This window comes from Ahaetulla prasina, chromosome 1 (assembly GCF_028640845.1).
Source record: "Ahaetulla prasina isolate Xishuangbanna chromosome 1, ASM2864084v1, whole genome shotgun sequence".
NCBI classification, from domain to species: Eukaryota; Metazoa; Chordata; class Lepidosauria; order Squamata; family Colubridae; genus Ahaetulla; species Ahaetulla prasina.
In genome coordinates this window covers 222,124,668-222,150,129 of record NC_080539.1, presented here as the reverse complement: position 1 = coordinate 222,150,129, position 25,462 = coordinate 222,124,668, and the positions used below count along the sequence as shown (strand labels likewise).

At 39.8% G+C, this 25,462-nt stretch overlaps 1 long non-coding RNA gene across 1 annotated transcript; it reads right to left on the bottom strand.

The window, feature by feature from the left end:
• Window positions 1–5,877: 5,877 nt before the first annotated feature.
• On the bottom strand, window positions 5,878–25,164 carry LOC131202534 (uncharacterized). Its single transcript, XR_009156174.1, has 3 exons — window positions 25,150–25,164; window positions 10,504–10,615; window positions 5,878–6,939 (listed from the first exon to the last, which is right to left on the bottom strand). It is a non-coding gene; the product is annotated as an uncharacterized LOC131202534 (long non-coding RNA).
• Between the last annotated feature and the right edge of the window lie 298 nt (window positions 25,165–25,462).

The following is a 25,462-nucleotide window of genomic DNA, read 5'->3' as shown; positions in this document are numbered from 1 at the left end:
CAGGCTGTCATCTGGGCAAACTAAAATTGGCCTGAAACTGTTCCATGTTTGGGCTTAATGCTGAAGAAGAAGTGTTATTGATATTAATTGGAATTTGATCTCATTCAAATGTAAGATTTGATTTCTTTGAGTATTTCCTTATGGATGATCAGTATTAACTGAGCTCTACAATTATTACAATGTAATTGTCCATTAAGGCTGCTTGAATGCCCTACACACTCTGAGCCTCCGGTGCCATCACTGACTGAATTCATACTCTGCCATAACAGGGTTTGTTTTACCTAAGTGAGACTAGCGGTTACAGCTTGTCAGTCATGGTTTTCATGGTTTATGAACCAAGGCACTTTGGCTTGTTCAACAAGCCATGATTGAAGCAAACCAGTGCAAATTCAACACACAAGATCCTTGAGGAAAGGCTATGAGATTTTGGGATGAGAAACCTATAGGCCTCCAGATGTTTCCGCATCAAGGTTCCCAGATGCCTCAGTCAGATTGGTCCATGGTCAGGAATACCAGCAGTTGCTATAAATGTCTTCTTGGTTAATGTTTTGTGCATATATGGCAACCATAAGTATTAGTTTATTATTCATCATTATTTCCACCATCAAAATTCTCTCTTCCTCATCTGTAAAAATTTGTTTGGCATTTCTTGTTTCTTTTATATATAAAACTACTCTTCTTTTGTAATGGTAAGGCAGTATATAGCTTCCCAATTTTAGGATACTCCAATATTTTCATATGGTTTTTTTTTTACATGTACTTCTTGCAAACAAATTATATCTAATTTTAATTTTTCTAGTCTATATATATATATATATATATATATATATATATATATATTTGTTTTCTGAGGTTTTCACGGGTGTTTGTATGTAGGTCTTTGGTTGTTCGGGTTTTCTCCCGTGTAGCCATTGAGATAGAAAAACGCCCACACAGCATGAACAAACGAGATGATACCTCCCGCCTACCAGCCATTTGGAAACCCGCCCTTATTGACAAACGAGTCCCTAACACGAGGAATGACACCAGACCCACACTCACGAAGTCCACACAGGATGTCACCACCGCACATCCACCCAGAAAGCAGACCCAAACTCACACTGATCATGAAGCACGACCAAGGACCAGAAGCCAGACCGCAGCTGCAACATTAGCCATTTCAAACCCCTCCAATCCATACATACAGCAGACTGACACCCACTATGAAGATGTAGCACCACCACAAAGCCAAACAACAGCTATGCAGCTCACCAGCTCAAATCCCCCTGCAACACAGACTAAATTGAGCACAACCAAGCCCCCACCCAAACAGGACACACCCCCAGCCAATCAGAGCACCAAAAAACCTCCATCCAATCAGAGCACAGCCAAGCTCCCACCCAATCAGTTCAAACCCCCACTAGCAGTTAAAAGGAAGAAACAGCTGCGATCACACATTGCTCCCAGAAGCACGAAGCTGAAGCCTGAAGATGACGAATGAGACTTCGTCGAAACGTTGCCAAGACATTTCCAATTTTACACGGGAGAAAACCCGAACAACCAAAGACCTACATATATATATATATATATATATATATATATACTAGTCTAGTCTTTTTCCTTTTATTGCCAAATTCAGTCCATTTATGTTGATTGATATTAATTTAACTACTTCTTCCATGATTATTTGTAGATCGGATTCGTCGTTCTAGTAGTTCTTATCTGTCTTGGTTCTTTTGCTCTTGCTCCCTCTCTTATCTCTCTATTTCCTCCTGGTCTCTTTCATCTTCTTTTCTTTGCATGTTCTTCTCTTCCATCTTTTCTTCTCGTCGTCTTGTTCCATCTTTGTCACTTATTCTCATTTCCTCTTGTAGTCCAAAATATTGCTCATAAAACACATCTGCTTTCTCTTTAGTATCTAATCTGTGTCTTTGCTCCATCCAGGTAACCAATATTCCTTCCGGAATCAGCCATCTAAAGTTTACTCCGTGCTTAATTAGTTGTCTTGTTATGAACTGGTATTCTCTCCTTATTTCTCTTACTCTCCTTGGAACGTGTTTTAGTACTACGATTTCCTTCTCCTTATATTTTCCTTCTAAGAGATTTTTACATAAACCTAGAACCAGCAACATAATGAATGGAGACAAGTCCAAGGGCATTTATGTCATTTTTGTATTGGCAGTTTTAACCGTCTCCAAGATTAGCATTCATAAAGCTGCTCAACCCTCTTTCTTGTGCTGTTTAAAAAGTTATAGCTGGAGATTGGATGAATGTTCATCTCAGGTCAAGCCCACATTCTATCCCGCTTATTTTACTTAGAGACTGCCGCTTGGAAACCTTGTGCCAGGTTCAACAGCTTTCATCCTATTTATTTAATATTCTTGAAGTGTGAAATTTAAACACAAAAATAAATATTATGCTGCTGGAAATGTGTGCCATCCTTTGCTCTGTACAACATAAGAAGCCTACAGTTGGGTGTTTATTTTCACAGCAGCATACTGAGAGTTTCACAGAGGGTCTGCTTATTAATTCCCAGAGGTTGTAGACATCCACTTTGCAATGTCTTTTTTTTTCAAGGTGCGCTCTCTCTCTCTCTCTTTCTCTCTCTCTCTCTCTCTCTCTCTCACACACACACACACACACACACACACACAAATACATAAACAAACAATTTCTTTCTTTATAAAATGCTCAGTTCTAGTTCCACCAACTAGGTGGGCCACTCACACTCTCTCAGCCCAAGGAAGTGGGCAAGGGCAAACCTCTTCTGAAATCTTGCCAAAAAATCTCAGCTATTTGGAGGTTCAGGAGGAAATTAGAGAGAACCAAGCTAAAGGTTATCTTCCCTAGACTCCCATTCCTCTTTTGCCACACATCACCCTCAATTTTGCAGAAGCTGTGTCCTAAAACAGCGGATTCCCTTCTAGAAGATATTTGCTTACAGATATAAAAGCATTGGCAAAACTTCACTTGATGCTTTTCAGCATCACGTACCGTTTGGCCCGTCAAGTACACAGATTCTGTGTCTTGTCCCAGGAAAGAGGGTCACTGCCTAGGCTCAGAGCATCACATCACCAGACAATAAAAAATGTTCTACACTGATCAGATGCATATTTTGAGTAAAGTGTTAGAACAATACTATGGAAATTCTCAGTCATCCAGGTCATAGTTGCCCCATAGGTGCTTTTTCAATGGGATTTGAACGGAAAAAGCTTCTTGGATGAGAAGCAAAATGTCTTCAAGGAAAAACAAAGAAAGTCCAGTTGCCTCTTGAAAAAACAACACTATTTGCAGAATCTAATTACCTTCTCCCCATAGAGTTTATTTGCATTATAAATCAATAGATATGGGGGGAATTTCAGTGGTGGGTTGCCCCTGGTTCACCAATCTGTTCTACAGATTGGCGAACTGGGGTTCTATAGAACCAGTAGTAAAACCGGCGGGAGGCTCCACCCACTGACCCAAACGTCATCAAAAGCAATCTGCACATGCGCCCGCGGGCATGATGCAAACCAGTAGTAAAGGTAAGTAGAACCCACCCCTGGGGAATTCGCTTGATTTCAAGAACACATAATGGTTGGGGGGGGAGTCACATAAATATTTAATCCACAACCCTGTCATGTAAGAAAAATGCAGTATATTTGTGGCAACATTGGTTGACTAGGATGTACAAGGAAAAGAGGCAGGGTGGATTGATGGCAAAAATTTAGCTTTGTACAAATAAGATTATATTTTGGATCCATACAAATGAAATAGAAAAAAGAATAGAAGCAACTTAAACCCACGTGTGTCAGACCTATACGAAGAAAAAGAAAAAGGCTGCTTAAATTCTTTCTGCCTTAAGTTAGTCTTACTTCCCTTGATTTCCACAAATCTTTAAGAGGCGCAACAAAGTGTCTACTGCATTACCAGCAATCTGTATTCAAGGGTATCAAATTGGTGTAAATTTCATAGCACTGCACTGTGCTCCATTTAACCTGTGAGAAATTCAAGTGCAAATGAGGCAATTCATGAACAGAACCCTTGATGCAGAGATGGAGCTTTGGGGGTGAATTTAGTGGTTGGCCAAAGGTACAACACCGATGACCCTGGAATTGAAGGATTTGGTTAATGGAATGAGCTATTCATGCTCTCATATAAAGCGATGGCCATGCATGTCAATTCAAACAGCGAAGGTGGTATCAAGTATGTCTTAAAGCAGGGAGGGGTAACTTTGGGTAGACAAGAATCACCCTTAACACTGAGCAGAAGGCCCAAGTCTGTAAAACAAATAGGGCTCCAATCAGTGGTGGGATTCAGCCAGTTCGCACCACTTCGGGAGAACCGGTTGTCAAGGTTGACTCAGCCTTCCATCCTTTATAAGGTAGGTAAAATGAGGACCCAGATTGTTGGGGGGGCAATAAGTTGACTTTGTAAAAATATACAAATAGAATGAGACTATTGCCTTATACACTGTAAGCCGCCCTGAGTCTTCGGAGAAGGGCGGGGTATAAATGTAAACAAAAAAAAAACAATTGTCTGACCAATTTGGCAAACTGGTTGTTGGAAGAAATCATTAGGGCAGAGAACCGGTTGTTAAATTACTTGAATCCCACCACTGGCTACAATACACATAGACCTATGTTCTGTGGGAGTTTTGAGGATTCCCCTACTACAGAATTCTTTTGCTTTCTACTGTTTTCAGTAGAAACTTTTCAGAAATCACTGTCTTCCAATCCAAGAGCTTATGTTGCTGGTCCTGGGTTAATAGCAACAGTTATCTACCCATTGCAGAGCCATCAAAAATCGCAGAGAGAGTAGAAATCATTTATGCAACCTAACAGGAAGTGTGGAGGTCAATAGATCTGGCTAATGTCTGGTAACAGGACCGAATCTCAGTTTGTTCAGTTTTGTTTTGAAATTTCTCTTTGGATCATGAGGCAAAACTAGAGATAAGTATAGACCCGTGATGGTGAACCTATGGCATGTGTGCCAGAGGTGGCACGTTAAGCTCTCTCTGTGGGCACACGTGCCATCACCAGCTTCTCTGCTGGTTTCCGGAGCACATGTGGCCATTTTTTGGGCCGTTTTCATTCCAAAAATGCCCCAAAAAACACCCTGAAAATGCCCCCCAAAATGCCCTGAAAAATGCCAAAAAACAGGCTGTTTTCCACACCATAAACGGCCTGAAAAACACTCTGAAAATGGCTCCAAAAATGCCCCCAAAACAGGCATGCGCACGCCGGCCAGTGGGTCTTTGGGTTTCCGTTGCTCCGGCACGCGCAAATGCATGCACATGCACACACGTTCCGGTTTGGGCGCTCGGTGCCGAAAAGGTCCGCCATCACTGGTATAGAGAGAAGATGTCTCCCACACACTGGAACGAAGTTGGAACTAATGGGGACACTTTTCCCCCAAATTATTCTAAGTGATAGACCTCTACATGGGGGACAAAGGGGCCAAGTATATGAAATGCAAGTCATGATAAAGACGGTCATCAGTCAGTTTTTTCAGTGCCGTTGTAACTTTGAACGGTCACTAAATGAACGGTTGTAAATCAAGGACTACCTGTACCAAGAGGCATGAGGGACCGTTTTTCACACTTATGACCATTGCAGCAGCCCCATGGTCACAGGATCAAAATTCAGTGCTTGGCAAGTGGTCGATAATGATGACGGTTGCAATGTCACGGGGTCACGTGATCACCTTTCAGCAACGTAAATTTTGGGCTCCGTTGTGGTCGTAACCTGAGGACTACCTATCATGTCCGATTGGATTGTACTTCTGCCATTGTGCTGAACTTCCCCTTCCAAGGTATCCCAGCCTTATGCATTTGGAGCATTCATGCTTACTTTCTTTTTGTATTTATTTTTATATATATGGAATTAGTAGTATTAGTATTAGTATTTATTAAATTTCTATACCGCCCTTCTCCCGAAGGACTCAGGGCGGTTTACAGCCAACATAAAAACAATAATTATAAACAGAATTAAAAGACAATATAAAAATCTAATTCAAATTTGGCTAGTACCTATTAAAAATATTCAAAGAGAATGATAAAACCCCACTTAAAACAGTAGTATCTTAGGCCAACCCTGCGCGGTGAAATAAAAAAGTCTTGAGCTCGCGTCGGAAGGTCCGGAGGTCGGGGAGTAGTCGTAGCCCCAGAGGAAGCTCATTCCAGAGGGTGGGTGCCCCCACAGAGAAGGCTCTCCCCTTGGGGGTCGCCAGCCGGCATTGTTTGGCTGATGGCACCCACCTCTCTGTGGGAACGCACAGGTTGATGGGAGGCTATCGGTGGCAGCAGGCGGCCCCGTAAATAACCCGGTCCTGTGCCATGGAGCGCTTTAAAGGTGGTAACCAACACCTTGAATTGCACCCGGAAGACCACCGGCAACCAGTGCAGCCTGCGCAGGAGAGGTGTTATATGGGAACCCCGAGTGGCTCCCTCTATCACCCGCGCAGCCGCATTCTGGACCAGTTGGAGCCTCCGGGTGCCCTTCAAGGGGAGCCCCATGTAGAGAGCGTTACATTAGTCCAGGCGGGAAGTGACGAGGGCATGAGTGACCGTGCACAAGGAATCCCGGTCTATGAAGGGGCGCAACTGGCGTATCAGGCAGACCTGATGAAAAGCTCCCCTGACGACGGCTGTCATATGTTCTTCTAACGACAGCTGAGCATCCAGGAGAATGCCCAAGTTGCGGACCCTCTCCATAGGGGCCAATGACTCGGCTCCAACAGTCAGCGATGGAACCAGGCATCCACAGCCACTCAGTCTTGGAGGGATTGAGTCGGAGCCTGTTTCTCCCCATCCAAACCCACATGGCCTCCAAACACCGGGACATCACGTCAACAGCCTCATTGGGGTGGTCAGGGGTGGAGATGTACAGCTGAGTATCATCAGCGTACTGATGATATTGCACCCAATTCCTCTTCATTCCTCTCTCTTTGAGATCTTAACGCATTGCTTTATAACTGTTTCTGGAAAGAAAGAGGGAAAGAGTTAACAGAGAGAGAGAGAGAAAGAGAGAGATAAGGAGAGAGAGAGAGTGTGTTAAGGGAGGGGTTCAATATCAATTGCCAGCTTCAAGAACCAACTCAGGCTACATTCAGTCTGCAGCTCAAGCCTGGCTGTTCTGCAGTATGCACCATTTCCAATCTGTGAAATAATCCTTGCCTTGCGTTTCATCCTTCCCTTTGGGTACCTGCTCCAGTGAATGACCCCCATCTTGCTTTGTGCATTTGAGATTTAAAACTGGCTGCTAACTACGGTGCTTGCATTTCTGACCCTGACTGGTGGGAATTGAACCAAAGTCTCTCAAGTGCTGTAGGATCTAATTAAAATGCATCTTATTCCAGGAAAGACTCATTACCTTTTTTGATATTTATATAAGGGGATGTCTACCATAATGGTTAGTAACTAGGAATAAAAGTTTCCTTTTTTCAGGAAGAAAAAAAAAATCCAATGGAGCTCATATTTAGTTACAGATTTTTAGCCTTATAAAAATGTGGAACCGACGGTTATAATTGGGGAGCTTCGTGGAGTTTGTTTCTTTTGCGGGTAGCCCTCGACTTACAAACACAACTGAGCCCCACATTTCGGTTGCTAAATGAGACCGTTGTTAAGTGAGCTACGCCCCATTTTGCAATCTTTCTTACCACAGTTGTTAAGTGAATCACAGAAGTTTGGTTCAGTTAGTAACAAGGTTGTTAAATGAAACTGCCTTCCCCCATGACTTGTCAGAAGGTTGCAAAAGGTGATCACATGACCCTAGGACACTCAACTGTCCTAAATATGTGTCGGTTGTCAAGCCTCCAATTTTTGATCACGTGATCCTGGGGTGCTACAAAGGTTGTGTGAAAAACAGTCATAAGTCACTATTTTCAGTGGTGTAGCAACTTCGAATAGTCGCTAAATGAACTGTTGGGACCTTAGTGAAGTGCTGCACTATACCAAAGAATGGTATATTAATTAATGGTATATTAAAACACGAATAACCAAAGACCTACATACAAACACTCGCAAAAACCTCAGAAAACAAATATATATATATATTATTTTACATATGACAATGGCGGCAAGATTGGCATTTGCGCAATGTTGGAAAAGCTCAAATACACCCTCTGAAGAGTTAATAATTAGAAAAATATTGGATTGCACCGAGATGGACAAAATGACACTTGAACTGAAAGGACGGATGGATAATTAACAAATCATTAAGGATCTGAGGATCTAAAGAGCCAATCCTTGGGATCTTGATGGTTTGGTTGATCTGAGATAAACCTGATCAAAGGGTCTCCCTAGCAAACTTTTAAGATAGACTGGGAAATAAGTAGAATACATGCCCTATTTGATCCAGTGCTCAGAGCTTGAATAGGCTGTTGAAGGTAAGCTTTGGGATAGATAGTTAATAAGCAGAAGAGGAAATGTAATCCTCCTTGAACCTAGCATCACTATTTATCTCCTTGTCCTTCAGGAGGAGCCATAATGCAAAGAGGGCAAAATTATACCAGTGCACAATTCACATCATTTGCCATCCTGTGCCCACTATGTACTTTTGGGATGCTTTCTGTACTTTTGGGGTGCGAAGTGTTTTCCATAGTTACAAATGGAAAGTGCCCACACGACAAGTTTCTGTGCTTCAAAGCAGGAAGTCCATCCTACTTCTTTTTTTAAAAAATATAAATTTTATTGAATTTTAAAAATTAAACAATTTTTATTCAACTCTTGTGCATGACTGTGACCATTTACATATCATCCTATTAGTGTTCTCCTATATTCTATATAATTTTGCTAAATTATATTAATTCTAATTTGAATTTCTAATTCTTACTAATTCTACTGTCTGTTATTTCCCCTTTTCCCCTATTTTTGGCCCAATTATACAATTTCTCCCATATTACATAAAAATCCGAATCCATTCGTCCTTTCAGTTCAAGTGTCATTTTGTCCATCGTGGCGCAATCCAATATTTTTCTAATTATTAACTCTTCAGAGGGTGTATTTGAGCTTCTCCAACATTGCGCAAATGTCAATCTTGCCGCCATTGTCATATGTAAAATAATATATATATATATTTGTTTTCTGAGGTTATCGCGAGTGTTTGTATGTAGGTCTTTGGTTATTCATGTTTTCTCCCACGTAAAATTGGAAGTGTCTTGGCAACGTTTCGACAAAGTCTCATTCGTCATCTTCAGGCTTCAGGTTCGTGCTTCTAGGAGCAATGTGTGATCGCAGCTGTTTCTTCCTTTTCCTCCAAAGGAAGAAACAGCTGCGATCACACATTGCTCCTAGAAGCACAAAACTGAAGCCTGAAGATGACGAATGAGACTTCGTCGAAACGTCGCCAAGACACTTCCAATTTTACGTGGGAGAAAACCCAAATATATGTTATATATATATAAAATATATATAATTTTATATTATATTATTATATATAATAATATATAATTGTATGTATGTATGTATACATATATATATATGTTTTCTGAGGTTTTCACGGGTGTTTGTATATAGGTCTTTGGTTGTTCAGGTTTTCTCCGTGTAAAATTGGAGTGTCTTGGCGTTTGACGAAGTCTCATTCGTCATCTTCAGGCTTCAGGTTCGTGCTTCTGGGAGCTCCCAGAAGCCTGAAGCCTGAAGATGACGAATGAGACTTCGTCAAACGCCGCCAAGACACTTCCAATTTTACGGGAGAAAACCCAACAACTAAAGACCTATATATATATATATATATATATATATATATATATGTTTTCTGAGGTTTTCACGGGTGTTTGTATATAGGTCTTTGGTTGTTCGGGAGAAAACCCGAACAACCAAAGACATATATATATATATATATATATATATATATATATATATATATATATATATATATATATATATATATATATATATATATGATTTTGTTTTCATCATTCCTAGAAGAAACAGCTCTGGTGTGTATTCTATCTGGAAGCCTGTTACTTCTTGTCTCCAACTATGTATTTTCATCCAGTATTTTTTTGTTTCGGAGCAACCCATCCTACTTATGGTATTCCTTTTCATAAGACATAGCACAGTGCACTATTCACTGGTTTCCTTGGCAAGTTAATATTGGAATGAGAGAACTGTACAAAGGTACAGTTTTATAAAATATTATATTTTACAACTAACTTCCATTAATCAAGTCATTTTTAAAAGTAAGGGTTCTCAAACGTTGCTTGCACTGTGCGTATGTCTAAATAAAAGATAACTTTGTCTTAAATGTATCTACCTTTCAATAAAAACAAAAGACCAGCCTTTCCATAATTTAACAATTATTGATCAGAGTTGTAATCTCAGGTGTAGAGTCACAAAGAGGATTTCCAATGTCTGGCAGATAAACATGTCAATTGTGACATTTCTAAAATTCTGTTTATACGTCTCTAGATTAGGAAAAATATTTTTGAACATGCTTTCTCTAGTTTTCTACTGTACCTTTCAAAATATTGTTGCTATGGGTTACAAAATTGTCCAACTCAATAGTAAAGGCTTTGGCCACTTTGATAGAAAGGACTTACATGGTTCCTTTCAATGCAATTGTTCCTACTTTCTTTTCCAATTCCATATTCTGCCATCACTCAAGAAAGGGACACATTCATGGAGTAACATTATACGAGGTCTGACTGCCTTCTGAAAGAGAAAATTGAGAAGACAAATACCTAAACCAGATACATTAAAGCAAAGCAAAGCAAAGCAAGGTTGAATTAGACATCAGAAGAAGGTTGAATTAGACAATGTTTTTGAGGACCTTCTGGGTCGATAGGTCACCAATAACCAGCATGTTTACTGGTTAGCAAATGTGTACACATATTTTTCATTGGCTAATCGTCTCCACTTAGAAGTATATTATAAGACAGAACTTATTTTAGCATTGGTTCTTATATTCATCATAAACAGGGACCCACATTTACACTTACTAAAATGTTAACAATATATAGCCTTTGTATTCTGCATGACTTTTCTTAAAAATCATTGGAACCAAGGTGGTGCAGTGGTTAGAGTGCAGTACTGCAGGCCACTTCAGCTGACTGCTAGTTGCAGTTGGGCAGTTCAAATCTCACCAGCTCAAGGTTGGCTCAGCCTTCCATTCTTCGGAGGTGGGTAAAATGAGGAGCCAGATTGTTGGGGGCAATATGCCGACTCTGTAAACCACTTAGAGAGGGCTGTAAAAGCACTATGAAGCGGTATATAAGTCTAAGTGCTATTATATACTGGGGAGACTATGCTCAGTCTGACTGAGATGCAAGGCTTAAGTCAAGACCAAATTCATAAGAAGACACATACATACTATTAGATGGTGAATTGCTCCTGGGTTATGACTAGGTCTTATGTTTAGATTTTTAAGGGAAAGCAATCTATTGTACTCAAGCGGAGGAGGAGTACTAACATCAGTTAGGGTTGTGCAATGTTTTGGATTCAATCCCAAAAGGATACTTTTGTGCATCAGGTGTGAATGCAATACTGTGTCTTTTCTAGGGATAAAATAGCATTTGCAAAAGCGTAGGAGAAGTTGTAAAAGGAATAGCGTTTTGCAAAAATAGGAAAGAAAAAAGCAAGTTAAAGCTTTTTTTTTTTTGAGCCTGGAGGCAGAATGAGGATAGAATTACCACTAAACATAATGCAAGCCATCTACAAGCTCTGTTTAGCCATAATTTGGTGCGTCAAACTCAACTTTATTTTGCTTGCAAATAAATGTATGCAGAGCCAGATATAAACCAGTTCGGCTTTTCAAGTGGGCCAATTGATGCACTCCGATAGGTCCACAGTCAGCCTCACACTGACTTGAAGTAATCACATGAAGGTGTCCTTACTACTTATCAACATGTTGCCTGCTTCTGCAGGCATTTGTATACACGTTGTATTTCATCAGCCCATTCATCCTCTCTGACCCGTGCATGTCTTAAGAGAAGATCCGTAGCAGTAAAATGGTTGGAATCATTCAATCTTCCGTCGGTGTTTCAAAACGCCATCAGAGAAGACAGAATTGCTTGCAAATTAACTGCCTCAGCTGGCTTGCGACTTAACTTTCAAACTACAGTATTTTGAAGGTCAGCAGCATCCAAATGGTAACCCATCAGTAGGGTAGGGAACAAAAAGCAAATAAATTTTTAAAAATCTGTTAAAAAAAAATTAAGCAAAGAGAAAGTGGGAAATTCCACAGGGAATTTCTTCCCAAATAGGGTCTTAAAAAGGCTAAAGTAGAAAAGTGTTCCATTTGCTCTGCTGCTGGAGGCATCTTCCATTTCTGCAAATATAATTGCATTTTTAAAGAACTGTTTACTAAACTTAAAGACATGTTTAACCTCTTAGGTAAATAGGTAAATAAGAAAAGATAGTTGCACGGCTGTCTCTTCAAGTAAATTGCTCAGCTTGTCAGAAAGAAGCAACGGCAGAACTACAAGTAGTCCTTTAATTAATAAGCACCCTGTTTGGAGATATTATGGTGTTACAATGGTACTGAAAAAGGAACTTTATAGCCAAGTCTTTGTACTTCCCAGCTGCCTTCCAACAAAGAGAATCTATGGAGACGTCAACAGTAAATCACATGTCACAGTGTCACATGATATCTCATTTAATGATTGCATAGCTTCGTGATGGAGTTGCCAGTTCCAATTATGGTTATTAAGTGAGGATTTCCTGTAACAGCATTTAAACTCTTGTGTCTGAATGAATCCCTTGCATATGGCCTTTAAATATAGGACAGAAGCTGTATGGAATTAAGTGGAGCACTAGATGTGGTTGTTCTACTGATTAGTAGAAACCCATTCAAAAAAAGCCCAGGGATTGATGGCAGACATTTCTAAACCAATAAGAAGGCTGTGTTATTTGGCAGTGAAACCCAAAGGTGCTTTTTTCAAGAGGCAATTGGCCTTTCTGGTTTGTCTTTGAAGGAGTATCAGAGAGAATAAATCCTTCCATTCCCTACCATCCAGCCAGAGCTGAAGAAGCTTCTTGGATGAGAAGTGCAATGCTCTCTACATGGGGCTCCCCTTGAAGAGCACTCGGAGGCTCCAGTTAGTCCAGAATGCAGTTGCGTGGGTGATAGAGGGAGCGGTTCGGAGCTCCCATGTAACACCCATCCTGCGCAGACTGCACTGGCTGCCTGTTGTCTTCCGGGTGCAATTCAAGGTATTGGTTACCACCTTTAAAGCGCTCCATGGCTTAGGACCGGGATATTTACGGGACCGCCTACTGCCATCTTGTATCTCCCAGCGACCGGTGCGTTCTCACAGAGAGGGACTCCTTAGGGTGCCGTCAGCCAAGCAATGTCGACTGGCGGCCCCCAGGGGGAGGGCCTTCTCTGTGGGGGCTCCTACCCTGTGGAACGAGCTTCCCCGTGGACTTCGACAAATACCTGACCTTCGGACCTTTCGCCGCAAACTTAAGACTTATTTGTTTCGTCTTGCTGGACTGGCTTGAATTTTAATTTCAATTTTTAGCTGATTTTATGGGGTTTTAATTTTATATTAACTTTTAGTGTTACTTGTATTTTAATATTAGGCCAAATTTAATAAGTTTTTTAATGTTTGTTTTTAATATTGTATGTATTGCTGTATTTTTATTCTGGCTGTAAACTGCCCTGGGTCCTTCGGGAGAAGGGCGGTATACAAATTAAAATATTATTATTATTATTATTATTATTATTATTATTATTATTATTATTATTATTATTATTATTATTATTATTAAGTGAAACATCTTCAAACAAAAAACCATGACCTGGATGACTCAGACTCTCTATAGGCATTTGGTAGTGAAAGTGTTGAACACAGATCTAGGGTGAAATGCAAGTCCACTGTTAACTCAGTGCTCAGGAGTGACTTTAGCAAAAGCAAGAGCACTTAGACTTATATACCGCTTCACGTTGCTTTACAGCCCTCTCTAAGTGGTTTAAGTGGATTGCCCCCAACAATCTGGGTCCTCGTTTTACTGACCTTGGAAGGATGGAAGGCTGAGTCAACCTTGAGCCAGAGAGAATTGAACTGCTGAACTCCTGGCACTGGCAGTCAGCAGAATTAGCATGTAGTACTGCATTCTGACCACTGCACCACCACCACCGCTTTTAGATAATCAATACATCTTGGTCCAGCCTACCTCACACTGCTATTGGATTGTTGCTGATATTATTCTTTGAAGGAGGACATACGCATATGTTTGAACAAATAAGACATACATGGTTCTGTGAACCATATATCTATATTAGTGAGTTTGGGTCAAAAAGCTTTCATCTTAATACATTAAGCTGAGAACCCCAGGAAATCAGCTTGGATAATAGCTCAAACAACATAATTTCAGGATTCTGCTTACATGTCTCAAGTTTCAAGTACTGGTTTTGACTCAGTGAAAACAGCTGCTGATAGAAACACGTGCCTTACTCGGTGGCTCAAGTGGCTAAGACACTGAGCTTGTTGATCAGAAAGCTCGGCAGTTTGGCTATTTGAATCCCTAGTACAGGTATCTTGCGTGAGCAGGGGGTTGGACTAGATGACCTCCAAGGTCCCTTCCAACTCTGATAATGTTACAGTTCTGTTACAGCCTTAAAATATTTGTTGGGTGAGAAAATAAAGAAATCCTTCATGCATCCTCAGTTTCAACACCCAAATAAAGTACTTGGGTTTATATTTCTTAATTAAACCTAAGTTGGTACATTATTTCTTGGAAACGGGGAACTGTGGCTCAACAATTGTGCTAACTGACAATGTCAACTCTGTAGGAAATCAGATTATCTGTTAGCGAAGTAAAAGGGAAAATTTCCTTGGAAAAAGGCCAGCTTCAGGGGGAGGGTTTGTGTGTGTGCTTAAAGCCTTGGAAGTTACTGTAGCAATAGAAAAGATTAATAATTTGCACATGTGAGATTCTTGGCAAGCTGGATGCAGCTGTAAAGAATTAGCCCCTCTTGAGAGATGTAAAAACACCGAGCAGCTGAGAGAGAGAGAGGATAGGTTAGTAGAAAGTGAGACTGGGCTAGTACAGATGTCCTAAAAGGGAAAATATGTAAAGTGGGTTTGGAGATTAGCATGCCACTGAAGCATGAACTCAGCCTCAGTAATATTTCAGATGTGGATTAAAAAACAACAACCAAAAGTTGAAATAAACTGATTGGCTGTGATTCAGCCTTCAGAACTGTAATGGTAAACATGTTCTAGCTCAGCATTTCCTTGAGAAAGAGGGGCTCAGGCAGTCTGGCCTCCACTTAACATTAAACAGCAAAGGTTTTACTTTGGAGAGGCTACAAAGTGGCTTCCTGCCCTTCTTGAATACTTACAGGGCATGTCAAGTCAGTCGTTCTCAATTTACAATCACAATTAGGACTAGGATTTTTGTTGCTAAGCAAGATGGTTGTTAAGTGGGTTGTGCCTGATTTTATGACCTTTTGGCCATGGCTGTTAAGTGAATCCCTTTAGTTGTTCTGTAAATCCACCTTCCCCCATTGGTTTTGCTTGACAGAAGCTGGCCGGGAAAGGCACGAATGGTGATCACATGACCCTAGGACACTACATTTGGTGTAGTGGTTAAGGTGCTGGTCTTGCAATCAGGAAGCTGTGAGTTGTAATCCTGCCTTAGCCAGCTGGGTAACTTTGGGCCAGTTGCTCTCTCAGCTCAACCCACCTCACAAGGTTGTTGTTGTAGAGGAAAATAGGAGATAGGAATAGTATAAATATGTTCACAGCATTGAGTTGACCAGAATATATATTTTTAAGGGGCGTGCACCAGGGTGCCTACCGTCCTTGTCCTAATGTTCCTTCTAATTGTATTCATGTTATGTATTCAATTCATGCTTATACTTATATATATTATCTAATATGTACTCGACAAAATGAATAAATAAATAAATAAATAAATTGTCACGGATACATGCCGGTTGCCTGAATTTTGATCACAAGACTGTGGGGAATGCTGTGGTGATTCTAAGTCTGAGGGCCCTGTTGTACATCACTTTTTTTTTTTTGGTATCATTGTAATTTTGAATGGTCACTGAGTGAAAAGTGAAGAATTGCCTGTATTCACATTTTGTTCTTACTGAACTCTTCACTCAGAGAGAAAAGTCCTCTGGTACAGGGGTCTCCAACCTTGGCAATTTTAAGACTTGTGGACTTCAACTCCCAGAATTCCTCAGCCAGCAAAGTTGGCTGAGGAATTCTGGGAGTTGAAGTCCACAAGTCTTAAAGTTTCCAAGGTTGGAGATCCCTGCTCTGGTATATTTATGATTTATCATATGACTTATAATATTTATGATTCAGATTCCTGGCCATGATTAAAGAGCAAGTCTTCTTGGTTCTGGTGTCATCACAGCAGAATCTGTGGCATTTCACTAAACTAATCCTGTGCATGTTGATGGAAAACTAAGCCCATTTCAAGATTGAACTTTGTTAACAGGTTGACTGCTTTTTCTTCACACTCACACACATGCACACTACATATCTATATCTATATCTATATCTTATGTATTGTTTCTGCGCCAACTCAGTAAGCTCAAACTGCCCAAGGAGCTGCTGATCCAGTTCTACAGAGGAATTATGGAGTCTGTCATTTGCACCTCCATAACTGTCTGGTTCGGTTCCGCAACCCAACAAGAAAGACACAGACTTCAGAGGATAATTAGAACTGCAGAAAAAATAATTGCTACCAACTTGCCTTCCATTGAGGACCTATATACTGCACGAATCAAGAAGAGGGCCGTGAAAATATTTACAGACCCCTCGCATCCTGGACATAAACTGTTTCAACTCCTACCCTCAAAACGACGCTATAGAGCACTGCACACCAGAACAACTAGACACAAGAACAGTTTTTTCCCGAAGGCCATCACTCTGCTAAACAAATAATTGCCTCAACACTGTCAGACTATTTACTGAATCTGCACTACTATTAATCGTTTCATAGTTCCCATCACCAATCTCTTTCCACTTATGACTGTATGACTATAACTTGTTGCTGGCAATCCTTATGATTTATATTGATATATTGATCATCAATTGTGTTGTAAATGTTGTACCTTGATGAACGTATCTTTTCTTTTATGTACACTGAGAACATATGCACCAAGACAAATTCCTTGTGTGTCCAATCACACTTGGCCAATAAAAATTCTATTCTATTCTATTCTATTCTATTCTATTCTATTCTATTCTATTCTATTCGATTCTATTCTATTCTATTCTATTCTATTCTATTCTATCTAGATAAATCTATCTAGATGTGTGTGTGTGTAAAAGGGAAGGAGAATTTATTCCTTTTTCTTTTCTTTCAGCACCCAACCAGGGTGGCTCCTACATCTTAAATGTTAAATTTAATTGACCACTTTTTCCTCTTCTTCTGTACACTATTTTCTTTCTTTTGTTGTTATTGTTGTTAGGTTCAATGTATACTTTTGTTTTGCTTCATTTTGTTTGTTTGTTTTACTGTTTTGTATTTTATTTTTTTATGATAAAACATTTAAAAAAAAAAAAAAGGAATGAGCTTTGCATACCATACTGGGCTGACGTTTTTTTTCTTCTAGACTCCAGAGGCAGAGATAGTCCTGTTCCCAAACAGATCCCAAATCATTGCTCACTCCTTGTAACACGCTATAAGTGTACACGCTATAAGGAGGCCCTCAGAAGAGTTCCTGATCTGATTGTGCAAAAAATTCAGCTCACACTCATACATGGCAAGGTCTTTTCAGATCTCAAAGTTTAGGAAAAAGAGAAGTCCTATCTAATACACTTGTGTGCATTGTCATCAGTGATGGGATTCAATTTTTTTTACTACTGGTTCTGTGGGTGTAGCTTGGTGAGTATGGCAGGGGAAGGATACTGTAAAATCTCCATTCCCACCCCACTCCAGGAGAAGGATACTATAAAATCTCCAGTCCCACCCCACTCCAGGGGAAGGTTACTGCAAAATCCCCATTTCCTCCCGATCAGATGGGACTCAGGATGCAGAGAATAGAGGGGGGTGGGGCCAGTCAGAGGTGGTATTTACCAGTTCTCCGAACTACTCAAAATTTCCGCTACCAGTTCTCTAGAACTGGTCTGAACCTGCTGAATACCACCTATGATTGTCATCGTGCAAAAATTGAAGGGTGGTGCTTAAAACATATTGGCATTATGAGGCAAAGGTGTCCTCTTACCTTATTCAAAGATTATGCCTGACCAGAGTTTAGCTTGAATTCTCATTGTACTATCTTGGATTTACATGAGATACTTTTGCTGGGCATCCTCCAACATCTGTCATTGCACCAGGGATATTCTCTCAAATTTCCAAACATGTCCATTAGTTAAAAGATTGGGAGATCCTAATTTATCTTCAAGATCCAATTGAATGAAAGGTTGAAACACATACACACATATACCCAGGTCTTGCAAATGTGTATATTACAGAAGATGTCTTAAAATGCCTCTCTAGGCATGTATACTTTCCTCTACTTGACATGACCCTGAAAGTACTCTCTGATTCCATTGTGGCTCCAGAAGGGCCTAACAGAGGTGTAATAGATTTTCCTTTAATTAGAAATGAAAGGAATTTAGACACATTGTTGAGGAGTCAGCATATCCAATTAAAGTGGAAGGAAACATTTGGTGTTCCCTTGAGATGAAGTGCAGGGAAGATCATTTGTGATTATGTCAGTTTCCTCATCTGATTAAAAACTGTTGGCAAACATATTCCAGAAGAAGTCTTTCAGAAACATGTATCACTAACTACATCCCTAGATAGTAAATCATCTCTTGAAGACATACAAGATTAGAAGTCTTATTTGAGTCAAATTTGATTTCTGGTGACTTCATCAACATGTCTATTTAGGGATTTGTTTGGGGATTTTTGAAAAAAAAAATTCAACAATATAGCAGTAGCCGGCTATTGCCTTATTCTACGTACTCAGGCTCCTTTATCTAGGATTTCTTGCTAATCTTCCACCTATGCACTAGTCAGGCCTGACTCTCTTTAGATTTTGAGGCTTGCTCGGTGCTGCCAACTATCTGAGGAATCGAGAGGTAGATTAATCAGTTGAAAAGTCAGAGGAATTTACAAAGAAATTTTTGCCAATGTTTTCTCTTTATCCAATTCTGAGTGTGACATCGGCCCTTTTGTCCTCAGTACATCCTGTAATTGGCATTATTTCTTTGGTATGGCTTAAGTGTCCTTGAATAGGCCTCCTTTGTGGCCTATTCATAATTGACCTGGAATCTTTTGCTGTAGTTTCCTAGAGAGACAAGAAAGAGGGAGGGAGGGAGGGAGGGAGAGAAAGAAAGAAAGAACCTTAGAACAGGGGTCCCCAACCTTGGCAATTTTAAGACTTGTGGACTTCAACTTCCAGAATTCCTCAGCCAGTTTTGCTGGCTGGGAGTTGAAGTCCACAAGTCTTAAAGTTGCCAAGGTGGGAGACCCCTGCCTTAGAGTATATTTGCTACATAATAATGGTGAGGCCTACTTGTCTATGAGGCATCTCTGATATCGGTGTCTCCAATCTGATGGTGGCATGATGCAAATTGGCAAAAACAACTGGTTGGGTTATAGCTGCTGGCAATCACCTACCTTCCATCTTCTTCATTCATGATATTGTAGCAGTTTCGTAGAATCATAAGACTGCTCTAATATCTCTCCCCCACCATCCTCCTTTCCTCCCTTGTAGATTAAAGATATCCTACTCCTACTGACACAACTCATACTTTTCGTCATAGAGCTTAGTTTCCAGACCCCTCATCATTTTGATAGCCCTTTTCTGAACTTCTCCAATTTGTCATGGTTCTTTTGCACTCTGGGGCACAGAATTGGATGCTAGATAAGTGAACACTAACCAAGGAAGAGCATCACTTCCTGTGATCTGGACTCAATATTCATATTAATGCACCCGAAGATAGCATTTCCTGTTAATAGAATAGAATGTTAAATGTTAAATTGTACCCTATGACCATCATTTGTGTTGTAAATGTTGTACCTTGATGAACTTGATGAATTTTTATTGGCCAAGTGTGATTGGACACACAAGGAATTTGTCTTGGTGCATATGCTCTCAGTGTACATAAAAGAAAAGATACGTTCATCAAGGTACAACATTTACAACACAAATGATGGTCATAGGGTACAATTTAACATTTAATGATACAACACTTAATGATAATCATAGGGTACAAATAAGCAATCAGGAACAATCAATATCAATATAAATCACAAGGATTACCAGCAACAAAGTTACAGTCATACAGTCATAAGTAAAAAGAGATTGGTGATGGGAACGATGAGAAGATTAATAGTAGTGCAGATTTAGTAAATAGTTTGACAGGGAATTATTTCTTTAGCAGAGTGATGGCCTTCGGGGAAAAACTGTTCTTGTGTCTAGTGTCTAAGCTGCTATATCTCCCCTTTGACTTGTAATAAACAATGATACTTTTTCACACGTTTTACTGCCAAATCTTCCCTGTACTTGTGTCTTATATTTTCCTATACAGATGCAGATCTTTCTAATTTCCTATTAAATTCCATCCATCCTACGCATTTCAGTCCAATGCTCAAGTCTGTCTAGATCTTTGTGAATCTTCTCTCTTTCATTTAAAATATTAACCACCTCTCCTAGTGTTGTATCACTTGGAAACTGTGATACAACTCTCTCATTTAAGTCACTGATAAAAATGTCAATACACAAACAGGGTCCAGGAGAAGACCGCAAAGCACTCTCTTGATAATTCCTTCCAAACTGAAGTGGAACCATTAACGAGCATATTTGAGGAGTGATCAGTCAAACAAATGAGAATTAATCTAGCTCATATTTTATCAATTTAGGGAAGAGACTATCACATAGGTTCCCTCAACTTACAACCGGTTGCTTAATGGTTGCTTGAAATTACAACAGGCCTGGAATGAGTGTTTTACAGTCCACAAAGCACTCATTTTGAACACTTGGCAACCAGCTCACCTTTATTATTGGTTGCACTATCCATGGTCATGTGACCATGACTTCCCAGTCATTTGGAAGAATAGGTTTACATTTACAACCGCAGCGTTTGCTTAATGACCTTGGAGACAGTTAACAACTGTAGCAAAAAAATGTCATAAAATCGGGTCTGTCATGTGGGTGCCTTGACTTGTGACCATAATGATTTATGATTGGAAATCTGGTCACAACTGTGATCATAAGTTAAGACTACCTGTAAGCTGCTCTGACAAAGATCAGATCAAGGTATCCTATGTCTTTGGCCTTCCCACAATCTACTAACTTAGACATTCTATCAAAGAAGGCAGTAAGAATAGTCTGGCATAATGTCTTTGGGACCAACCCATGCTGATTCCTATTAATTCTAACATGCCTAAGTGGTCATGCACTGCTGAATAATAAACTATGTAAAGATTTTGATCAGTATAGACCAGGTGTCTTCAACCCTTAGTAACTTTAAGGCTTGTGGACTTCAACTCCCAGAGTTCCTCAGTCAGCTTTGTTGAGGAACTCTGGGAGGAACTCTGGGAGTTGAAGTCCAACCTTAAAGTTACTAAGGTTGGAGACCCCTGGTATAGACAATAGGTTGGCAGGTCTGTAGATTCCTGAATTCTCCTTTCCCCCCTCTTTGAAGTGGAAATGATATATGCTCTTCTCCAGACCTCAACAGTCTTCTGGGTGTTCTCAACAATGATCAAGGAATGTCCACCATCACCTCTGTTACTTCTTTTAGTACCCCAGAATATAACCCACCTGTATTGGAGACTTGAATTAATTTACCTGAGGTAAATACTTACTTCTCCTTTAGCTATTCAAAATTGCCCTTCCTTCATTCCTTTCATGGCATAGTTTAAATCAGCTAGGGCTTCATTTTACTTCCAGGGGAGGAGAGGCATAAAATAAGGAGTTAGGAAGCTCTCCCTTCTCGTTATCCCCTTTTACTGGATCACCAATTTCTCCCCGCCATGGGTCAATAATTTCTTTGGCTTTGCTTTTATTTCCAACATACCAAAAAAGCTCTCCCTTTTGTTATTTTTGATATCTCTCACAAGCCACAGCTTTATTCTGAGCTTCAGCTTTTCAGACCCAATTCTTCCGGTTATGAAGACTATCTTGCATTCTTTTTTGGCTGAGCATTCTCTCCTTTCCCCATTTTTTTCTGAACATCTCATTTCCTGTTCGGCATTTTAGAAAACCCTACATGTATCCATGCTGCCCCCTTTTTTTTAGATCTCTCCCATTCCCCCCCCCCCCCGCATTCTCCTTCTTCTAGGGATTGTTAATGACTGCACCTTCAGTATCTTATTTTATAGACATCCACATTCTTCCTGGGCACTTCACATAGCGGTTTTATATGACACACTGCGCTGTTCTGTAGGATTATTTCCGAATGCATTGTAGCTATTGTTGTGAAGAAACATATGCAGGATTCTACAAATCTCTTGTTGCCTGAATTGTTGGCTGCATGCCTAATGGTATGATCTTACTCCTCATTCTCATATTAACTTGTGTTTTTGTGTCATCAATCCAACTAGTATTTGGTTCTGCAACCCAACAAGACAGATACAGACTTCGGAGGATAATTAGAACTGCAGAAAAAACAATTGCTACCAACCTGCCTTCCATTGAGGACCTGTATACAGCATGAGTCAAAAAGAGGGCTGTGAAAATATTTACAGACCCCTCGCATCCTGGACATAAACTGTTTCAACTCCTACCCTCAAAACGACGCTACACACCAGAACAATTAGATACAAGTACAGTTTTTTCCCCGAATGCCATTACTCTGCTAAACAAATAATTCCCTCAACACTGTCAAACTATTTACTAAATCTGCACTACTGTTAATCTTCTCATCATTCCCATCACCTATCTCCTTCCACTTATGACTGTATGACTGTAACTTTGTTGCTTGTATCCTTACGATTTATACTGATATTGTTTCCTGATTGCTTATTTGTAGCCTATGACTATCATTAAGTGTTGTATCATTAAGTGTTAAATTTGTACCCTATGACTATCATTAAGTGTTGTAAGTGTTGTACCTTGATGAAGTCATCTTATTTTTATGCACACTGAGACCATATGCACCAAGACAAATTCCTAGTGTGTCTAGTCACACAAGGCCAATAAAAATTCTATTCTATTCTATTCTATTCTATTCTATTCTATTCTATTCTATTCTATTCTATTCTATTCTATTCTATTCTATTCTATTCTATTGCATCATGCTCTTGGTATAAGTTCCAAAGAATCTTTCAAATACTACCCTTGTGAAGAGAGTGATGAGCTGCAGATGATATTCCTCAGGGCTAGGTCACCTAGACAGGTATTTCATTTGCTTTCTTTTCAGTTAATGAATGGCAGCAGGTACCAGCAGAATATGGGAATTTATTCGCAGAGTAGAACTGTGTTTAGGGTCATAATCTCGTCTATGATGTGCAATTAGGATGCGTCTTTTGACACCGCCGTGATGAATATTCAAATGTGAATCAGTAACCACTGTGGAACAGATGGGCAAATTCCTCCTTATTCCACTAGTATGGCACAAAAAGTAGTAGTGTCTCCTTTGCATAGCTGAGCAAGAAAAAATAATAATAATTTTGGCAATGCTTGCATGCCCTTAAACTCTGTATTTCTGCTTCAGAAATATCCATTCAATGGCAGTCAGAATGAAGCGTTCCTAGTTTTGTAATCATGAGTTGTTTCCTGAAGGGGGGAAAAAAATGAAGGGGGCTGGAATAGATTGGAAGTGCTGTCAGTTTGATTGGCAGTTTTTTTAAAGGAGCAGATATTTGTAAATGGTATGCAAACATAAAATGCCCAACACTTTCAATCAAAGCAACATGAAAAGCATTGATGTTGTCTTAAAAAGCAATGCCCTGGTTCAAAACAAGGATTTCCCTCCCCCATAGACAACATTGGCCTTAAATGATTAGTATTCAATGGGCTTGTATATTAGATTAGACAGATAAATAAACAGTTTTGCATTGTGCTTCACTAAGATTTGGATACTGAGATTACTTGGTGGCACTGTGCAGTCCCTATTTTATTTTCTCCCTCCTGCTCAGTTGCTCTTCTTAAGACCCAAGAGAGGAAAATAGTTTTGTAAAAGCTCTCTCATATCCTTTCAGCTCTTGAGACAGATAATCATCGTAAAGTCACTTTCTTCAGCAGACAAAAAACTGTCACAAAACTGACTCAGTCACTTGCATCTTTAAATGTATCATATTTATTTATAAAGAAGAGGTTTGGAGAGAGAAAAAATACCTCTTACACGTAAGAAAGAAAAAAGGAAAGCACAAGAGGGATCACTTCATTCAAACACTTGAATATTCCCCAAAGTTTTATTATAAACTATAAAAATATACCCATATAGTTCAGAAAGCTATAACCAAGCTAACACAATGCATTCACAAGCTAACACAATATTCAGTTCTTAAAATGTCACTCTATACCCCTGGTCTGCAACCTTAAACACTCAAAGAGCCATTTGGACCCGTTTCCCACAGAAAAGAAAACACCGGGAGCCACAAAACCCTTCCGGTGCCTGGCTATTTCTTGAGCGGCCACAAAACTAGCATATGTAGTTGAATTAAACACACTTTTTTTGGATTTATCCATGGTTGGCTTACTGGGAGTTGAAAAGTTCAATCAATTTGCCTACAGATGTTGCAAATTGGCGGTTGTGACACATATTTTGAGTGCCAGGGAGCTGTAGCAGAGGAGTGAAAGAGCCACATATAAGGCAAATCCCACATGGTTGCCGCATCTTGCAATCACGTGATTGCCCTTTGTGACTTCTTGCAGCTTCCCCATTGACTGTGCTTCCACGAAGCTGTCCATGAAGGTTGCAAATAGTGACCATATGATCATTGGGATGCTGCAAATGTTGTAATTGCGAGCACATGACTTGTGATCACATGACTGTGGAGAAGCTGTGATGGCCACAACTAAGAAGAAGACCAGTTGTATGTGCCCTTTGTTCATTGCTCTTATAATCTCGAATGATCCACTGAATGAATGGATATTAAACAAAGACTACTTGTAGTTGCTAATTATTATAAAATAATACTACTATCATTCTCTTTCTTTCCCAATATAGAATAATAAGAGTTGGAAGGGATTTTCTAATCCAACTCCCTACTCAAGCATGAAACCCTATATTATTTCAGTCAAATGATATAGGTATATACAATGGTACAAGTAATATACATGGGTAATAATATATACAGTTAATGTTTACTCTCACCGTCTTTCCATCATGCTTCTTTTTTTTTTATTCTAACTGCTTCTGCTGGAAGAAAGAAGAGAAATATGTGTAAGTGCATTGTATTTCGATCATTGTACATTGTAAGGCGACCAAACTGGTCAGTCCTAGAGGAGATCAATCCTGACCGTTCTTTAGAAGGTTGGTTCCTGAAGATGAAACTCAAATACTTTGGCCACCTAATGAGAAGGAAGGACTCACTGGAGAAGAGCCTAATGCTGGGAAAGATTGAGGGCAAAAGAAGAAGGGGACGACAGAGAATGAGGTGGCTGGATGGAGTCACTGAAGCAATAGG